The sequence below is a fragment of the Lithobates pipiens genome, unplaced genomic scaffold, assembly GCF_037356315.1.
Source record: "Lithobates pipiens isolate NorthernLeopardFrog02 unplaced genomic scaffold, aLitPip1_a1.2 Scaffold_19, whole genome shotgun sequence".
Classification (NCBI taxonomy): domain Eukaryota; kingdom Metazoa; phylum Chordata; class Amphibia; order Anura; family Ranidae; genus Lithobates; species Lithobates pipiens.
The window spans coordinates 590,035,115-590,056,411 of NW_027507764.1; positions in this window are offsets into that span (position 1 = coordinate 590,035,115).

The window sequence follows — 21,297 nt, forward strand, 5'->3', positions numbered from 1 at the left end:
CTTGACATCCTGCCTTATTCCAGAGCCAGCAGATATATATATCTGCCCATAGAAGTCCTCTAGCCCCAGTTGTATCCCCACAATCTGCAATCTGACAGAATTCTACCAGTATAGTGCTAGTTATTCCCTCTATAAAGGTTGGATTTAATGCTTTTCCTGTTCTTTCCTAATTCAAAAGTTCCTCTACTCTTCCATAGCGCCTACCCCCTCTTATGGATGCCTCTCCTAGTGTCACCAGTAACCCAAGGATAATTACTTGTCCTTTCATCCTAACCAGCTACAGAGTTCCAGCGGATAGGATAGGGGAGTTGGAAGGGGAGGGAGACTTCACCGGTTTGAGACAAGTCCCACCTTGTGTGAGACCTCCCTTTGTAGCCGGACTTTCTGGACCTCTTGTAGCCAACTGGCCCTACTCTGCCTGTAAAACGTTTTTACAATGGGACTGGTGAATCCAGGTAGACCTCTCTACAATCCTTATCACAGTAGGGGTAGTTAAAAGGACTTTGAAAGGACCATCCCACCTTGGGGAGTACCACTACTTTTTTCTTATTACTTTTTATTGAGACCCCAATCTCCCACATGCACCTTTTCATCTTCTTTTGGGGGTGTGATATACATACTGGTCACAGCTACTAGTAGGCAATACATCCAATTATTTTTACCTATTTCTTCCATAACTTTTCTCAGTTTGCTTTTTAGAATGCCATTATGTCTTTCTACCAATCCAGCTGATTGGGAATGATAGGCACAATGGTATTTCCCTTTAATTCTCATCACTTCTATCAAATGTTGTATATTTTTTAATTACAAAATGGGGTCCATTATCACTGTAAATCCTTTCAGGGATTCCAAATCTAGGAATAATATCTCTTAGTAATGCTTTGGCTACAGTCTGTGCATCTGCACTTCCTGTCGGGAATATCTCCACCCATTTGGTCAGGGTGCCTGGGTACCAAACAATATTTCTTCCTTTCACATTTGTCTAATTCAATAAAATCCATGTAAATGTGTTGGAATGGATATTGTGGTGTAGGGAACTTCCCTTTCTGTGGTCTTATACCTCCCTGAGCATTGTGTCTTGCACATATAAGACATTGAGAGCAAAAAGTTTTTTTTATAATTTGTGAATCCATAGGCTGTACATACTTTATTTAACATCTCAGTCACCCCCCTGTTTGACACATGCGTTACTCCATGTGTCAATACTGCTGCATACCTAAATAAAGATTTTGGTAATACCGGTTTCCCTTCAGGTGATGTGTAAATATCATCAATTATTGTGTAACCCTTTGTTTTCCAATATTGTTTTCCCCAGGGGGGGGCATTTTGCTGCATATCAGTAAGGACTGTATGATCTATCACTATGATTTCTCGTCATTATTTTATGTGCAGCTTCATCTGCCCTTTTATTTCCCTTTGAGATGGGGTCCGTATATTTTGTGTGTGCTTGACATTTACAGATTGCAAGCTTTTTTGGTATCTGTATTGCATCTAGGAGTTCTAAAATGAAGTCCGTATGTGAAATTGGTTTACCACTGGAGGTGACCATCCCCCTGTTTTTCCATTGTTGTGCAAAAACATGCACTGTTGAAAAGGCATATTGACTGTCAGTGTATGTGGTTACAGATTTCCTTCTGACAGTATACATGCTCTTGTCAGTGCTACAAGTTCTGCAACTTGTGCTGAATAATGTTTTGGTAGTGGCCCCGCTTCCAAAATCTCATCCTGTGTCACTACTGCATATCCTTTTGCATTTGTGCCATCTGGATTTTTCTTACTAGAACCATCAACAAAAAGTATCATGTCAGGGTTAGATAATGGTACATCTTTCAGATCACTTCGTGGCAGTACCTTTTCAATGATGGCAGCAGTGCAGTCATGTTTATACCCGTCAGTAGGAAGTGGTAGTAGCGTGGATGGGTTTAATGTAGTACACCTCTGTATTGTTAAGTGAGGTTGTGTTAAAAGTATTGTCATACAGGAAAGGTGTCGTGCTGGGCTCAAATGTGATATCTTTTGCTGTAACAGGATAACAAACACTGCATGTGGTACCTTTTCAGTTAGTAAAGTTGAATAAAGACAACAGTCCATCCGGCCCAGCCCGAGCGAGCGTCTAGCCCCTACCCCTGTACACCCATACCGCTCTCCACCCCCAAGGATCCAACGTCCCCATTCATATACCAGGGCCAAACCGGGACAGAAGCCAATCAACCCACCCGCATGTCTCCGGAGTGCAGGAGGAAACCAGAGCACCCGGAGGAAATCCACACAGGCACAGGGAGTACATGCAAACTCCAGGCAGGCGGCGTCATGATTAGGATTCGAACCAGTGACCCCCTTCACTGCTAGGCGAGAGTGCTAACCACTACACCGCTGATGCTACCAGTGCTTGTACACAGGGTGGAAGTACTCTCGTTGCACTGTCTATTTCTGTAGAGTAATCCTTCCTCTATGAGACCCCTCTAGTTCTGCCTCAGCAGTGTACTCTTCTGCATCCTCCTCCCTTTCATCACCTTGCATAAGAACCTTTTATTTTCACATTCTTTTTTGCTTTTGCTTTCAAATACTTCTCAGAATGCTTAGCATATTGTAAAACATCTAAAACTGATGCAGTTCGGTAAGTAACCATGTTTTAAACAATGTAATCCTTATGATCCTGTTTCAATCCATTTAAAAAGCAATCTTTAGCTGTTGCTGATATGCACTATACACATCTTCAGCTTCGGGGAGCCCGGAGAACACTCTAAAAATCTCTCGTAATTTATTTAGGTAGTCACTGACACATTCTTTGTCTTCTTGTACTGTCATATATTTTTTTTTTTTCCAATCAGTCCGTTGTACCCATCTAAGCTGGCATCTGTTCAGTAGGGCAGTCAACCTGTTTCCTAAGTCTGGGCTTTCTGGAGGCAATGGATCCCCCCCCGTCCCTGTGCATGAGTTATGGCGTCAGTTAATGTTTCAAGGATCGATCTGTTCATCTCCAGGACTGAACTACTGTCTGCAGAGATTGAGGAAGTGGAATTGGGGTTTGTTCAAAGGCGGTTCCTTTGACAGGGGTGGATGTCACAGGGAAGGTGTTAGTCTGGGCAGTTACTTGCACCTGAGGGGGAGGACCACCATAGGGAGGTGGTCTCTGGGTACAGCAGATGAGATCATCCTCTTTGTCCACTAGGGGCAATTGGGCTTAGCATTTTTCCTTTGTTCTTCCTTCTACCCTAATTCTAGCATGCTGAAGCCAATATTCCGCCATTTTTTAACCGATACCTTTTTTGAACTTTGGGTCCTGATATTTTAAGCTTATCCACAGGACCCCAAAATAGAACTTTCTTTCTTTTTAATTTTTTTTTTTAGTATTCTGATTCAGAACTTAGCCTTTTGACTTATAAATGTACCCAAATATAAACAGCATTGCATCATTAACACTTCACAGTTGAAAGTCTATGAATTCTAAAAATAACTCCAATCCAATATAAATATTTACTTTAAGACTATTTTTCAAACTCTTTTTCCCACCAAAAGTCCTAATATTTTCACAGATGCACAAATTAACCTCTGTCAGGCAATCTGCATTTTCTTGTTTCTGAGAAACCGCTTCATAGCAATGAAAACATCCTCAGCCTTTTTTTTTTTTTTTCATTTCTTTTCACATTCATCAAGCCACCTGATAATTCTACAACATTCATTCTATTTACTCCAAAATGCCATATACCTTCTTTTTCTTTTATGCTAAGTTTCAATATATACAATATAACCCTTCTGTATTATCATAGCTAATCAAGGGTTAACTTTTACAACGGTCTTGCAGGATCAGGAGAAATCCTTCCATGAGGGGAGGGGGAGGGGGAGAGAGTTCAGTGAATTTGGCTTCTTATCTGCTGAGAAATACCAGCACAAAAACCATGTCAATACAAGAGAAAAAACATCAGAACAAAGATAAAGTAAACACACACAGAAGAAAATTAGCCTTGCGATCTCTGTAGATCACTTAACTAAACAGCGCTTAAAATAGTCAGGCAATTAACCTCTGACATTCGGTATACCTCAAATCTTTTTGTTATCTGTCCGGACAGCGGGCGACGTAATTTTTTACCTTAGACAACGTCCCCAAGTGTCTCTGTCTACGAGCACTGGATCATCTAGATATTATACGATCAATACCAATGTCGGCAATTACAACACATTAAACCAGAAGCAAGAGAAAGAGAAGAAAAGACTCAGAAAGAATTAAGAATAATTTAAATTATCTTACCTCTCAAACACCTGGACTGGATCACACAAGGTTCGGAAACAGACAGTGGAATTCAGATCTATGGCCCCGCCCCTTTTTCACCAAATAACATTGATTGGGGGGACTTGTAAGGTTCGGTGAGCTTCAAAGTCCAATACTCACCAAAGTGTTGTCGGGCCGTCTGATCTGAAAACCAGCGTGTTTCTCCCGGCTCGAAAGACCAAAAATGTTAGGAAATTCCCTTGTGATCAGTAAAAAAACATCAGGTGTTCTGAGAAGCAAACAATTTATTTCTGATGTGGCCCACAACAGGGAGACATGCTTACAGCACGAAAGCTGAAGAAAAAGTCTCAACAAAAGAAAGTGTTCCGCCCTCACATATCCCACAAGAATAACATCTCCGTGCTTCTATTGGTTGAGGGAACATAAATAACGTGTCATGGCACAGGCTGGCACTTTATAAGCTATACATGTTCCGTGTATTCTTAGGCTATCATATTTAGTTAAATCTAATGATTCTACAACTTACTATGGAGTTAATTAAGACAAAACAATACAATGAGTTAATACAATAATGTGCTCAGAAGTAAGCTTTTTAACAAATCAGTCTCAGGACTATTGTTTTTCTAATAGTCACACAATAAACATTTGAAACTTTTCTAACAGCCAGATTTGATGAAGTGAACATGCGCGAGGGTCGACCATTTTTCCTGACATTCTTTGAACCATTAAAATTTGGTCTAAGTGTGTTCGTTCGAACACTAATACATGGCCCAACAAGAATTCTCTTGCCTTTGTGGCTGTGTGTGGTGAAGAGATGAGCTCGGGCGTGCTATTTGGATATACCGTATTTATTGGCGAATAGCACGCACCTTCACTTTAAGAGGGAAGTTTCAGGAAAAAAACTTAAAATTTTAAATAAAAAAATGTGAAGAAAAAAAGGGTCAGTGCCCATCTGCGCCCCCACCATTGCCAGGAATGCAGCCACCATTAGCCAGGATTTCACTCACTATTGCCAGAAATGCAGCCACCATTAGCCAGGATTTCACTCACTATTGCCAGAAATGCAGCCATCAGTAGCCAGGAATGCAGCTACCATTAGCCAGGAATGCACCCACCATTAGCCAGGATTTCACTCACTATTAGCCAGGAATGCAGCCACCATTGCCAGGAATGCAGCCACCATTAGCCAGGAATGCAGCCACCATTGCCAGGATTTCTCTCACTATTAGCCAGGAATGCAGCCACCATTGCCAGGAATGCAGCCACCATTAGCCAGGAATGCAGCCACCATTAGCCAGGATCTCACTCACTATTAGCCAGGAATGCAGCCACCATTAGCCAGGAATGTTCTCACCATTGCCATCAGTGCAGCCTTGGAGGGGACATGGAGGGGGCAGGGGCGAGCGCTGAAGAACAAGAGAATCTACTGTTTACACAGCGGCCTCTTTAAGAGAAAGTCCCACCTCCTTTGATGGACAGAACAGTCGTCCAATGGCGGAGACGGGACTTCCTATTACAGAGGCTGCCGTGTAAACAGGAAATACTCCTGGGAGATCGTCATGGACCACAAAAGATATATATGTTTAGTAGACATGTGCGATTCGTTTCGTACAAATCTCAAATTTGTACGCATTTCCCAAAATTCGCACGTTCGGGAGGATCCGAAATACGAATTGCCGTGCGTCCGAATTCTGTACGCAATACGAACTTTTGTTTACGAATTTCGAATTTCAGATCAGTTGTCGTCGCATCGACGACTCAGTCATTATGCTTATTATGAGGGGCTCCCACCATCCCTGGGCTATGCTGACTTCCTCCTGGGGCTGTACCTCTGCTGTGCTCATTATGAGGGGCTCCCACCATCCCTGTGCTATGCTGACTTCCTCCTGGGGCTGCTTATTATGAGGGGCTCCCACCATCCCTGTGCTGTGCTGACTTCCTCCTGGGGCTGCTTATTATGAGGGGCTCCCACCATCCCTGTGCTGTGCTGACTTCCTCCTGGGGCTGTACCTCTGCTGTGCATATTATGAGGGTCTCCCACCATCCCTGTGCTGTGCTGACTTCCTCCTGGGGCTGCTTATTATGAGGGGCTCCCACCATCCCTGTGCTGTGCTGACTTCCTCCTGGGGCTGTACCTCTGTTCCAGAATGGTTTCCTCACAGTCTCTGTAACAGACGTAGCAGCATCTCCCTCAGGAACATCAACAACAACACTTGTCACCTTTGTGGAAGGCCTCACCAAAGGAGCGAAAACAGCCGATTCCTCGGTTATCATACCCGTGGCCCAGTCCATGCGGTAGGCCCTTGGTGACCCAATCGGCTGTTCCACCTTGAAAACGTACACTCCACACTTGCTACATCTAGGGAATGGCCTAGGGTTGGCGACCAGGCCGTCGCACTTCCCGCACAGCATACCTAGGCCATCGATGTCTAAAATGGTGTAGAGTATCAACTGCCCCTGCGGCAGTAAACGAATGCCCGTGTCCGTCAACACCGAACCGAGTGGCTGCATTCCTATGGGACCCCTTCCCAGAGGCATCCTGGGTCCTGGAACAAGTTGCACTCCCGGTACAGGGTACATTCCGAGAAATTCTCTCTCCAACTCAGAGAAAACTGGGCTCGCCCTTTCCTTCCGCAACACACACTCACGCGGTGCCTCGTGCGGGGAAAAGATCAGCCTGGACTCCTCCCACTGGACGCTGGCTCCTGTGTACTTTCTCTGGCTTTTGATACAGGCTCCTCCCATGCTTACGCACCTCAGTGAAAGTCTCTCCAAAATGTCGCTGATCTCTGTGGCCTAGTTCAAAAACATTCTTCACCCTCTATTCCAAGGCCCTGCGAGGTAACTGTAAATCCCGGACAGCGAGCCCCCACATGTAGCGGTCATAACCCTTTGTAGGGCGGCCTTGACTTATTGGGCTTACCGGTTACCTCCGCTTGGCTTGTTCTTCCATGTCTAGGGGTTCCCAGGGTTGATACCCAACAACTTGAACTCCGACACAAATAAAGTCCTTTTGAAAGGTTTTATTTTGCAGTGATAACTTCCAGTAACACAGTCTCTCATGGGAACAGAGGGGACGGGTGAAGAACTCAGGCACCTTGAACTGCTGAACTAACAAAGTCTCTATTTCCACCCAGAGAGTAGCCACTCGCAGCTGGGTACTTCATAGCTGAACAGTTCTCTAGCCAGAGATCATGGCAGTCAGCCTGTTAACAAAGAACTTGAAACAATCCTATGAATGTGTACAAGTTGTAACTAAGAGTGAACGGGAACCTTTTTCTTCAGTACCTGGAACATTCTCTGTCTCCTCAATGGCACTGGAAAAATTTGAATTTGTCAATGTCCTTCCCAACTCAGTAACCAGGCACTTCTCAGGATGCCACTTGCTGGCCCTCCTCCGAAGAGTCCTCCACCGATCATTTCCACGAGCTGTGGCGCCTCTCCAAGCCAAGAGCACACCCGGACACCCGGACACCTTGAATCCTTCCTCAGTTACTGCACCTCGGACCAGCCAGTTCCGAGACTCGGGAACAGACGGATCCCTACCCCAGACCAGACGGGTCCATCAGGGGCCTTCAACAGGAACATGTTGCGGGATGTCGAAAACCCCGTGACCGGGACCCCTCACGGGGCTACCCCGGTCCTGGAACCAGAACAGACCACATGGGCCTCATGAACTCCTCTCTTAAACCACATAACCCACACCTCTTAAGTACCCCTTCCCAGACTCCGCAGCAGGCCCCGGCACTCCCACTGATTGGCTCCGAGAAGGCGGATACCTAAAACATCCAACCAGGCCTGGTTCTGGCCTGTCATGTGCACCTCACTGTTCACATGACCAGGCAGAACTTCTGATACAGCCCGGCCTAACTGATGTTAAGGCCAACCTATGCAATTAACCCTCAGAACCCCACTACTGTTCTGAGGCAAAAACAAAATTTACATGCGTATGACACTTTGTCCAAAATGTCATCCGCTACATAAATCTAAGGTTACACCTGAACTGCAGTTTGGTTTGGGTAAAATAGTTTAAATTTCGATCTCAGCATCAGTCTGACTGGACTAGGAGATGTTCAGCCTGGCCACAGGGGGAGCTGTCTCTTCTGGCAGGCATGGAACTATGGTCTGGTTGGGTGCTTTAAGATTGCTCTCTCTTGGAGCCCGCCCAGTGGGAGTGGCGCTCTTGCTGTGCTTTCTGGGAGAGGGTATTTAAGATGCGGACGTCACGTGGTTCGGGGTTCCGGTCCAGAAGTATGTGCTGACTTCATCGTCCTGGTCCTCCTGACCAGCCCCCAGGAAGGCTATGGCCTGGGGTGCGGATCCACCCGATATTGTTGTCTCGGGCTGGCTAGCCTGAGACAAGGAAACTAAAGGAGGATTCTGAGGTGGTTGTGAGAGGAGGACTGTCCAGTGATCATCCAGCTGTGAATGGCTATTCTCTGGATGCAGTCAAATAAGCAAGTTCTTCAACATTTTGACACCAAGAGTCCCTGAACTTCCTTTCCAACCCTCTGATCCCAATTTAAGGGACTGTTCATTGTCTACGTTTTGCAAATAAAATCCCTTTATGCGGATTTGTCATCAGTCTCTCGAGTTACTGGGCCGTTTACCACGGGACACCCCTAGATGTGAATTGAGGAAAAGAAGGTAACGGGAAGCCCAATCAAACCAGCAGCTCCTTCGGGGGTTAGTGCTACACAAAATTACCTGTTGATCCTGCCAGAAATTGTGTGAGCTCATAACATCCTGTGCGGAATGTTATCAGTTCCCATTGTTCCCAGCTATGTCTGTGGGCTACAGAACTCCTCCCTCTATATTATGGCGCAAGGGTCTCCAAACTATGGCCTGCGGGCCACATCCAGCCAGCTACAAGATTTTATCCCTCAAATAGCTAAAGACAGCAGCAAATCCTCGCCGTGCACCGATTGAGGATTAGAGTCAGCAGAGGCTGAAGTAAGGAGAGGTGCTGATGGGGACACAGATGTAATGGGGGACTCTGATGGGGACCCTGATGTAATGGGGGACTCTATTTAGGATCCTGGTGTAAGGGGGGCTCTGATTGGGACATAGATGTAAGGGGGAATCTGATGGGGACATAGATGTAAGGGGGACTCTGATGGGGACATAGATGTAAGGGGGACTCTGATGGGGACATAGATGTAAGGGGACTCTGATGAGGACACAGATGTAAGGGGGACTCTGATGGGGACACAGATGTAAGATAAGACTATGATGGGGACACAGATGTAAGGGGGACTCTGATGAGGACACAGATGTAAGGGGGACTCTGATGGAGACCCTGATGTAATCGGGGACTCTATTTGGGAACCTGATGTAAGGGGGACTCTGATTGAGACATAGATGTAAGGGGGACTCTGATGAGGACACAGATGTAAGGGGGAATCTGATGGGCACAGAGGTGTAAGGGGACTCTGATGAGGACACAGATGTAAGAGGAGACTATGATGGGGACACAGATGTAAGAGGAGACTATGACGGGGACACAGATGTAAGGGGGACTCTGATGGAGACCCTGATGTAATGGGGGACTCTATTTGGGACCCTGATGTAAGGGGGACTCTGACTGGAACATAGATGTAAGGGGGACTCTGATGAGGACACAGATGTAAGGGGGAATCTGATGGGCACAGAGATGTAAGGGGGACTCTGATGAGGATACGGATGTAAGGGGGACTCTGATGGGCACACAGATGTAAGAGGAGACTAAGATGGGGACTCTGATGTAATGGGGGACTCTGATGAGGACACAGATGTAAGAGGAGACTATGATGGTGACCCTGATGTAAGGGGTGACTATGAATGGACACAGATGTAAGGGGGGCTCTGGTTAGGACGCTGATGTAAGGGGGACTCTGATGGGGACACAGATTTAAAGGGGGGGCTCTGGTTAGGATGCTGATGTAAGGGGGACTCTGATGGGGACACAGATGTAAGGGGGACTCTGATGGGGACACTGATGTAAGGGGGACTCTGATGGGGACACTGATGTAAGGGGGACTCTGATGGGGACACAGATGTAAGGGGGGACTCTGATGGGGACACATATGTAAAAGGCACCCTGAAAGGGATTTTTACCCCTGTAATAGAGAATAGGAGGGGGGGGGGAAGTGTGTCACTGGCCGGGTCACCAGATGACAATAATAAAAAAAAAAAGCCTGAAAAAAGAAATCCATTGTCATTTGTGTTTGCAGGATTAGATACTGTTATTTTAAGAGCTAAATTCAAAATGTGCCCAGCAGGTGGCAGCAGATCCCAGCAATGCATTCATCATTTCTATCCTTTGTTACCATTCATCCTCTATGACGTGTGAGGATTGGGGGCGGGGATCATGTCTGCAGCAGTGAGCCCCCCCCCCCCCCCCCCATAGGAATCCTGTCAGCGGAGAGAAGCCGGGCCCACCAACGCCATCCTCTCCTGCTAGAAATGCTAATCGCCTGGCTGTGTCATGCTGATCCTCCGGCTTCAGTCCGGGAACAAAGCGTGCCGATCAGGCGCTCCGACTTGACGCGTTCCATTCAGCGACTCTGAGGTCTTAAAGTAATAATACAATAAAATACAAGAGGGTTAGGAGAGGGGGGGGCCTTGCTCATAAGAGCTTACAATCTATTAGGATACATGTACGATGTTTATATCTTCCCACCCTGAGCTCCGTGTCACCGCGCGCCGTCATTTCTGCGTGTTGCATCACCGGAAACCCATGAGTGTTCTTCTATTCCGAGGTCTGCGTTATCTCACCGAGGATAAAAATAACCAACTCATGGGAGCAACACCAAGGAAAAGCCACCCAACGCCGTATATACAATGCATAACGTGTATATATATATATATATACTGTATTACCAAAAGTATTGGGACACCTGCCTTTACACGCACATGAATTTTAATGGCCCCCCAGTCTTAGTCCGGAGGGTTCAATATTGAGTTGCCCCCCCCCCCCCCCCTTTGCAGCTATAACAGCTTCATCTCTTCTGGGAAGGCCGTCCACAAGGTTTCGGAGTGTGTCTATGGGAATGTTTGACCATTCTTCCAGAAGAGCATTTGTGAGGTCAGGCACTGATGTTGGATGAGAAGGCCTGGCTTGCAGTATCCTAAAGGTGTTCTATCGGGTTGAGGTCAGTCAAGTTCCTCCAACCCAAACTCTCTCATGCACGTCTTTATGGACTTTGCTTTGTGCACTGGTCCAAACCATTTGGTGGAGGGGGGATTATGGTGTGGGGGGGGTTGTTTTTCATGGGTTGGGCTTGGCTCCTCAGGGGTTGGGCTTGGTTCCTCAGGGGTTGGGCTTGGTTCCTCAGGGGTTGGGCTTGGCTCCTCAGGGGTTGGGCTTGGTGCCTCAGGGGTTGGGCTTGGTTGCTCAGGGGTTGGGCTTGGCGTCTTAGGGGTTGGGCTTGGTTCCTCAGTGGTTGGACTTGGCTCCTCAGGGATTGGGCTTGGTTCCTCGGGGGTTGGGCTTAGCGCCTCAGGGGTTGGGCTTGGCTCCTCAGGGGTTGGGCTTGGCGCCTCAGGGGTTGGGCTTGGCTCCTCAGGGGTTGGGCTTGGCTCCTCAGGGGTTGGGTTTGCCCCCTTAGTTCCAGTGAAGGGAACTCTTAAGGCGTCAGCATACCAAGACATTTTGGACAATTTCATGCTCCCAACTTTCCGGTTACAGTTTGGGGGACGGCCCCTTCCTGTTCCAACATGACTGCCCACCAGTGCACAAAGCAAGGTCTATAAAGACATGGATGAGCGAGATTGGGGGCGGAGGAACTTGCATTGCCTGTTCCGACCTCCACCCGATAGAACGTGTTTAGAATGAATTAGAGCGGAGACCGCCCACCAGAGCACAAAGCAAGGTCTGAGAACGTAACGTCAAGATCAAAGTTGCACCAAAAGTCGCACTGTAAAGCAAGCCGAGCGACTTTATTGTCTCACAAGTGTGAAAAGAGCCAAAGTAGAGGTCATGGAGAACGAAACCAGCCAGATCTGAGCTCTGAATTGGGTAAGGGGGGGGGGGGGGTATACCGTGCCTTGAAAAAGTATTCATACCCCTTGAAATTCTCCACATGTTCTCATGTTACAACCAAAAACGTAAATGTATTTTATTGGGATTTTATGTGATGGACCAACACAAAGTGTCACATAATTGTGAAGTGGAAGGAAAATGATAAATGATACAAATAAATATGTGAAAAGTGTGGGGGGAGGGGCATTTGTATGGCGCCCCCCAGAGTCAATACTTTGTAGAACCCCCTTTCTCTACAAGTCTTTTTGGGGGTGTCTCTACCAGCTTTGCCCATCTAGAGAGGACATTTCTGCCCATTCTTCTTCTTTGTAGAATATCTCAAGCTCTGTCAGATTGGATGGAGAGCGTCTGTGATCAGCAATTTTCAAGTCTTGCCACAGATTCTCGATGTGATTTAGGTCTGGACTGTGACTGGGCCATTCTAACACATGAATATGCTTTGATGTAAACCATTCCATTGTAGCTCTGGCTGGATGTTTCGGGTCGTTGTCCTGCTGGAAGGGGAACCTCCGCCCCGGTCTCAAGTCTTTTGCCGACTCTAACAGGTTTTCTTCTAAGATTGTCCTGTATTTGTCTCCATCCATCTTCCCATCAACTCTGACCAGCTTCCCTGTCCCTGCTGAAGAAAACCATCCCCACCACATGATGCTGCCACCACCATGTCTCACGGTGGGGATGGTGTGTTCAGGGGGATGGGCAGTGTTAGTTTTCCCCACACATAGAGTTTTGCTTTTAGGCCATAAAGTAGAATTTTGGTCTCCTCTGACCAGATCACCTTCTTCCACATGTTTGCTGCCCCCTCCCCCACATGGCTTCTCACAAACTACAAACAGGACTTCTTATGACTTTCTTCCTCCAATGTCTTTCTTCTTGTCACTCTTCCATAAAGGGCAGATTTGTGGAGAGACGACTAATAGTTGTCCTGTGGACAGATTCTCCCCCCTGAGCTGTGGATCTCTGCAGCTCCTCCATAGTCACCATGGACCTCTTGGCTCTTCTCTGATGAATGCTCTCCTTGCCCGGCCCGGTCAGTTTAGGTGGACGGCCATGTCTTGGTAGGTTTGCAGTTGTGCCCATACTCTTTCCATTTTCCGATGATGGATTGAACAGAGCGCCGTGAGATGGTCAAAGCTTGGGAGATTTGTTTATAACCCAACCCTGCTTTATACTTCTCCACAACTTTATCCCTGACGTGTCTGGTGTGTCCCTTGGCCTTCATGATGCTGTTTGTTCACTAAGGTTCTCTAACAAACCTCTGAGGGCTTCACGGAACAGCTGTATTTATACTGAGATTAAATGACACACAGGTGGACTCTATTTACTAATTAGGTGACTTCTGAAGGCAATTGGTTCCTCTAGATTTTAGTTAGGGGTATCAACCCCCCCCCCACACACCCACACACACACACACATACACTTTTCACATATTTATTTGTATCATTTATCATTTTCCTTCCACTTCACAATTATGAGCCGCTTTGTGTTGGTCCATCATATAAAATCCCCAAAAAATTAATTTACATTTTTGGCTATAACATGACAAAATGTGGAAAATTTCAAGGGGTATGAATACTTTTTCAAGACACTGTGTATATATATATATATATATATATATATATATATATATATATATATATATATACATGCAAAAATCTGCATAGGTATTTGTCCATTGAAACTGCTGGTCTATTGTTCGGTGTAAATTAGGAAAAATGTAATGTTCTCTGGCTTTTTCCCCTCTACAGGTCGAATGTTATTCATTCATAACAAAAAAAATTAGTGGTTTAAGAGAATTCCACATTATGGCCACTAAATGGAGCCCTCCAGGCCCTTCAAAATCTTTGAGTAAGCTGTATTGGGTGAAACGCGTCAGCTGGAGGTCCTAGGGCTGGGGCTGATATTGTGGCGATTGTGCTTGTTCCATGGAATAAAGTTGGATTATAGTGACTGACATCATCAATCTGTGGCGATCGCTTATTACTGCACTCTGTTAGGAGCTTGGATGGCTCTGTTGGTCTCCAACGTTCAGGTGGTAGCAGAAAAGTCCGGCTTCACAGCGGAGAGGAGCGCGACATTTACACTAGAGGGAGCCAGCGATCATTGTCAATAAGTATTATCGGCGTATCTCCGCTCTCTCCTCCTATCAGCACAGTGCGGAACTCATCTCTCCATCACTCCGCTCTCTCCTCCTATCAGCACAGCGATGAGCTCATCACTGCGTTGATAGGAGGAGAGAGCGGAGTGACAGAGAGATGAGCGGAGCAGTCTCAGATTGGAGAGTATTGTATTGGATCATCAACAAATTGTAACATTTTTTGTCTCCCCTTCTATAGGGATGAAATGTTACATTGTGTCAGGTATGGGTGGTAGTCGGGGGACCTCACAAAAAAAAAATGTGGAGTTCCCTCTAAAAGTACATACCAGACCATTTCCTTGATGAGGGTCTGGTATGGAGATCAAGGGGGACCCCATGCCAGAAAACTGGCATGAGGTCCCCCACAAATTCTATAACAGACCTTTATCCTTGGTGGGGGTCTAGTATGGATATCAAGGGGGACCCCATGTGAGAAAACTGGCATGAGGTCCCCCTCAAATTCCATACCAGACCCTTATCCTTGGTTGAGGTCTGACATAGATGCTAATAAGGGACCCCTTAAAAAAAATCTGCATGGGGCTCCCCTAAAAATGCATACCAGACCATTATCCTTGATGAGGGTCCGGTAAGGATATCAGGGGGACCCCATGCAAGAAAACTGGCATGAGGTCCCCCTCAAATTCCATACCAGACCCGTATCCTTGGTTGAGGTCTGACATAGATGCTAATAAGGGACCCCTTAAAAAAAATCTGAATGGGGCTCCCTTAAAAATACATACCAAACCATTATCCTTGAAGAGTGTCTGGTATGGATATCAAGGGGGACCCCTTGCAAGAAAACTGGCATGAGCTCCCCCTCAAATTCCATACCAGACCCTTATCCTTGGTGAGGGTCTAGTATGGATACCAAGGGGGACCCCATGCAAAAAAAAAAAAAAAACACCACGACCCCTCCATCAAATTCCATACCAGACCATTATCCTTGGTGGGGGTCTGACGCAGATGGTAATAAAGACCCCTTAAAAAAATCTGTATGGGGCTCCCCTAAAAATGCATACCAGACCATTATCCTTGATGAGGGTCTGGTATGGATATCAAGGGGGACCCCATGCAAGAAAACTAGCATGAGGCCCCCCTCAAATTCCATACCAGACCCTTATCCTTGTTGGGGGTCTGACATAGATGCTAATAAGAGACCCCTTAAAAAATCTGGATGAGGCCCCCCTAAAAATGCATACCAGACCACTATCCTTGATGATGTTCTGGTATGTATATCAAGGGGGACCCCATGCAAGAAAACTGGCATGAGCTCCCCCTCAAATTCCATACCAGACCCTTATCCTTTGTGGGGGTCTAGTATGGATACCAAGGGGGACCCCATGCAAGAAAACTGGCATGAGGTCCGCCTCAAATTCCATACCAGACCCTTATCCTTGTTGGGGGTCTAGTATGGATACCAAGGGGGACCCCATGCAAGAAAACTGGCATGAGGTCCCCCTCAAATTCCATACCAGACCATTATCCTTGTTGAGGGTCTAGTATGGATACCAAGGGAGGCCCCATGCAATAAAACTGGCATGAGGTCCCCCTCAAATTCCATACCAGGCCCTTATCCTTGGTGGGGGTCTGACACAGATGCTAATAAAGACCCCTAAAAAAAATATGGATGGGGCTCCCCTAAAAATGCATACCAGACCATTATCTTTGATGAGGGTCTGGTATGGATATCAAGGGGGACCCCATGCAAGAATACTGGCATAGGGCCCCCCTCAAATTCTATACCAGACCCTTATCTTTGGTGGGGGTCTAGTATGAATACCAAGGGGAACCCCATGCAAAAAAATAAAAAATAACGCCATGAGGTCCTCCTCAAATTCCATACCAGACCCTTATCCTTGGTGGGGGTCTAATATGGATACCAAGGGGGACCCCATGCAAAAGAAAAAAAAACGCCATGAGGCCCCCGTCTAATTCCATACCAGACCATTATCCTTGGTGGGGGTCCAGTATGGATACCAAGGGGGACCCCATGCAAGAAAACTGGCATGCGGTCCCCCTCAAATTCCATACCAGACCCCTATCCTTGGTGGGGGTCTGACATAGATGCTAATAAGGGACCCCTTAAAAAAATTTGGATGGGGCTCCCCTAAAAATCGTATGGAATGTTAATAACAATGGAGGGCGCCGCAAGCGCGGCACGCATCTTTCCCACGTTTCATAAATGTGCACAAATTTCACAAGCATACGCAAAGCACTCAGACATGAATGGGGAGTCATTTTGCTGCCCTTGTCGAAAATTAAAACGCACAGAAAAACGCATGCCTGCTCGCTGCGTATGGGATGCTATTAACAATGAAAAGCACTGCAAGTGCGACACGCATTCTCCCCTCCCCCCCCCCCCCCGCGTTTCATAAACATGCACAAATTTTGCAATAACGATCAGATGTAAATGGACACATTTTGCGCACGTTCACGAAAATGCTCAGGTGTAAATGGAAAGTCAGCCTCAGTTCCCAAGTGTCGCGCTTTTTATTTTACCGCACATTTTGCTGCCTTTGTCAAACATTTAAACGCATGGAAAAAACGCACATTTGCTCGCTGCGTATGGGATGCTAATAACAATGAAAAGCACTGCAAGCGCGACACCAATTCCCCCCCCCCGCACCCGCACGCGTTTCGTAAACCTGCACAAATTTTGCAATAACGATCAGATGTAAATGGAGAGTCGGCCTCAGATCGCGAGTGTTGCACTTTTTATTTTACCGCGCATTTTGCTGCCTTTGTCGAACATTGAAACGCATGGAAAAAAACGCATGGAAAAAAACGCATGGAAAAGCATCCCATGCTGCGTATGGGATGCTGTTAACAATGAAAAGCACTGCAAGTGCAACACGCATTCCCCCCCCCCCCCCCCCGTGCGTTTTGTAAACCCGCACAAATTTTGCGCACATTCGCGAAAATGCTCAAGTGTAAATGGAGGGTCGGCCTCAGATCCCGAGCGTCGCACTTTTTATTTTACCGCACATTTTGCTGCCTTTGTCGAGCATTTAAACACACGGAAAAAACGCACGCCTGCTCGCCACGTACGGAATGCTAATGAAAGACACCACAAGCGTGACGCGTATTTTTCTCCACGTTTTGTAAACGTACACAAATTTTTGCGTGCGTTTGCGAAACGCTCAGGTGTGACTGGAGTGTCAGCCTCAATCCCGGCGCTCATATTTACCTCTCGGGGGGGGGGGGGGGTCGGGGGTACAATTTTTTAAAGAAGAGGTTTTTTTTTTTATTGGATCTTCCAGAAATTGTTCCATTGTTCTTTCCTCTCAATGATACATTGTCTCTGGTGATGATTGATAAATACAATGATACATTGTTTCTGGTGATGATTGATAAATACAATGATACATTGTTTCTGGCGATGATTGATAAATACAATGATACATTGTTTCTGGCGATGATTGATAAATACAATGATACATTGTTTCTGGCGATGAGACATTGATACATACAATGATACATTGTTTCTAAATACAATGATACATCGTCTCTGGTGATGATTGATAAATACAATGATACATTGTTTCTGATGATGATTGATAAATACAATGATACATTGTTTCTGGTGATGATTGATAAATACAATGATACATTGTTTCTGATGATGATTGATAAATACAATGATACATTGTTTCTGATAATGATTGATAAATACAATGATACATTGTCTCTGGTGATGATTGATACATACAATGATACATTGTTTCTGGTGATGATTGATAAATACAATGATACATTGTTTCTGGTGATGATTGATAAATACAATGATACATTGTTTCTGATAATGATTGATAAATACAATGATACATTGTCTCTGGTGATGATTGATACATACAATGATACATTGTCTCTGGTGATGATTGATAAATACAATGATACATTGTCTCTGGTGATGATTGATACATACAATGATACATTGTCTCTGGTGATGATTGATAAATACAATGATACATTGTCTCTGGCGATGATTGATACATACAATGATACATTGTTTCTGGCGATGATTGATAAATACAATGATACATTGTTTCTGGCGATGATTGATAAATACAATGATACATTGTTTCTGGCGATGAGACATTGATACATACAATGATACATTGTTTCTAAATACAATGATACATTGTCTCTGGTGATGATTGATAAATACACTGATACATTGTTTCTGATGATGATTGATAAATACAATGATACATTGTTTTTGGTGATGATTGATAAATACAATGATACATTGTTTCTGGTGATGATTGATAAATACAATTATACATTGTTTTTGGTGATGATTGATAAATACAATGATACATTGTTTCTGATGATGATTGATAAATACAATGATACATTGTTTCTGATGATGATTGATAAATACAATGATACATTGTCTCTGGTGATGATTGATAAATACAATGATACATTGTTTTTGGCGATGATTGATAAATACAATGATACATTGTTTCTGATGATGATTGATAAATACAATGATACATTGTTTCTGATGATGATTGATAAATACAATGATACATTGTCTCTGGTGATGATTGATAAATACAATGATACATTGTTTTTGGCGATGATTGATAAATACAATGATACATTGTTTCTGGTGATGATTGATAAATACAATGATACATTGTTTCTGGTGATGATTGATAAATACAATGATACATTGTTTCTGGTGATGATTGATAAATACAATGATACATTGTCTCTGGTGATGATTGATAAATACAATGATACATTGTCTCTGGTGATGATTGATAAATACAATGATACATTGTCTCTGGTGATGATTGATAAATACAATGATACATTGTTTCTGGTGATGATTGATAAATACAATGATACATTGTTTCTGGTGATGATTGATAAATACAATGATACATTGTTTCTGGTGATGATTGATAAATACAATGATACATTGTTTCTGGTGATGATTGATAAATACAATGATACATTGTTTCTGATGATGATTGATAAATACAATGATACATTGTTTTTGGCGATGATTGATAAATACAATGATACATTGTCTCTGGCGATGATTGATAAATACAATGATACATTGTTTCTGGTGATGAGACATTGATACATACAATGATACATTGTTTCTGGCGATGATTGATAAATACAATGATACATTGTTTCTGGCGATGATTGATAAATACAATGATACATTGTTTCTGGCGATGATTGATAAATACAATGATACATTGTCTCTGGCGATGATTGATAAATACAATGATACATTGTTTTTGGCGATGATTGATAAATACAATGATACATTGTCTCTGGCGATGATTGATAAATACAATGATACATTGTTTTTGGCGATGATTGATAAATACAATGATACATTGTCTCTGGCGATGATTGATACATACAATGATACATTGTTTCTGGCGATGATTGATAAATACAATGATACATTGTTTCTGGCGATGATTGATAAATACAATGATACATTGTTTCTGGCGATGATTGATAAATACAATGATACATTGTTTCTGGCGATGATTGATAAATACAATGATACATTGTTTCTGGCGATGATTGATAAATACAATGATACATTGTTTTTGGCGATGATTGATAAATACAATGATACATTGTTTCTGGTGATGATTGATAAATACAATGATACATTGTTTCTGGAGATGATTGATAAATACAATGATACATTGTTTCTGGAGATGATTGATAAATACAATGATACATTGTTTCTGGAGATGATTGATAAATACGATGATACATTGTTTTTGGCGATGATTGATAAATACAATGATACATTGTTTCTGGCGATGATTGATAAATACAATGATACATTGTTTTTGGCGATGATTGATAAATACAATGATACATTGTTTCTGGCGATGATTGATAAATACAATGATACATTGTTTCTGGCGATGATTGATAAATACAATGATACATTGTTTTTGGCGATGATTGATAAATACAATGATACATTGTTTCTGGTGATGATTGATAAATACAATGATACATTGTTTCTGGAGATGATTGATAAATACAATGATACATTGTTTCTGGAGATGATTGATAAATACGATGATACATTGTTTCTGGCGATGATTGATAAATACAATGATACATTGTTTCTGGCGATGATTGATAAATACAATGATACATTGTTTCAGGTGATGATTGATAAATACAATGATACATTGTTTCTGGAGATGATTGATAAATACGATGATACATTGTTTCTGGCGATGATTGATAAATACAATGATACATTGTTTTTGGCGATGATTGATAAATACAATGATACATTGTTTCTGGAGATGATTGATAAATACAATGATACATTGTTTCAGGTGATGATTGATAAATACAATGATACATTGTTTCTGGTGATGATTGATAAATATGATACGTTGTCTCTGGTGATGATTGATAAATACAATGATACATTGTTTCTGATGATGATTGATAAATACAATGATACATTGTTTCTGGCGATGATTGATAAATACAATGATACATTGTTTCTGGAGATGATTGATAAATACAATGATACATTGTTTCAGGTGATGATTGATAAATACAATGATACATTGTTTCTGGTGATGATTGATAAATATGATACGTTGTCTCTGGTGATGATTGATAAATACAATGATACATTGTTTCTGATGATGATTGATAAATACAATGATACATTGTTTCTGATGATGATTGATAAATACAATGATACATTGTTTCTGATGATGATTGATAAATACAATGATACATTGTTTCTGGCGATGATTGATAAATACAATGATACATTGTTTCTGATGATGATTGATAAATACAATGATACATTGTTTCTGGCGATGATTGATAAATACAATGATACATTGTTTCTGGTGATGATTGATAAATACAATGATA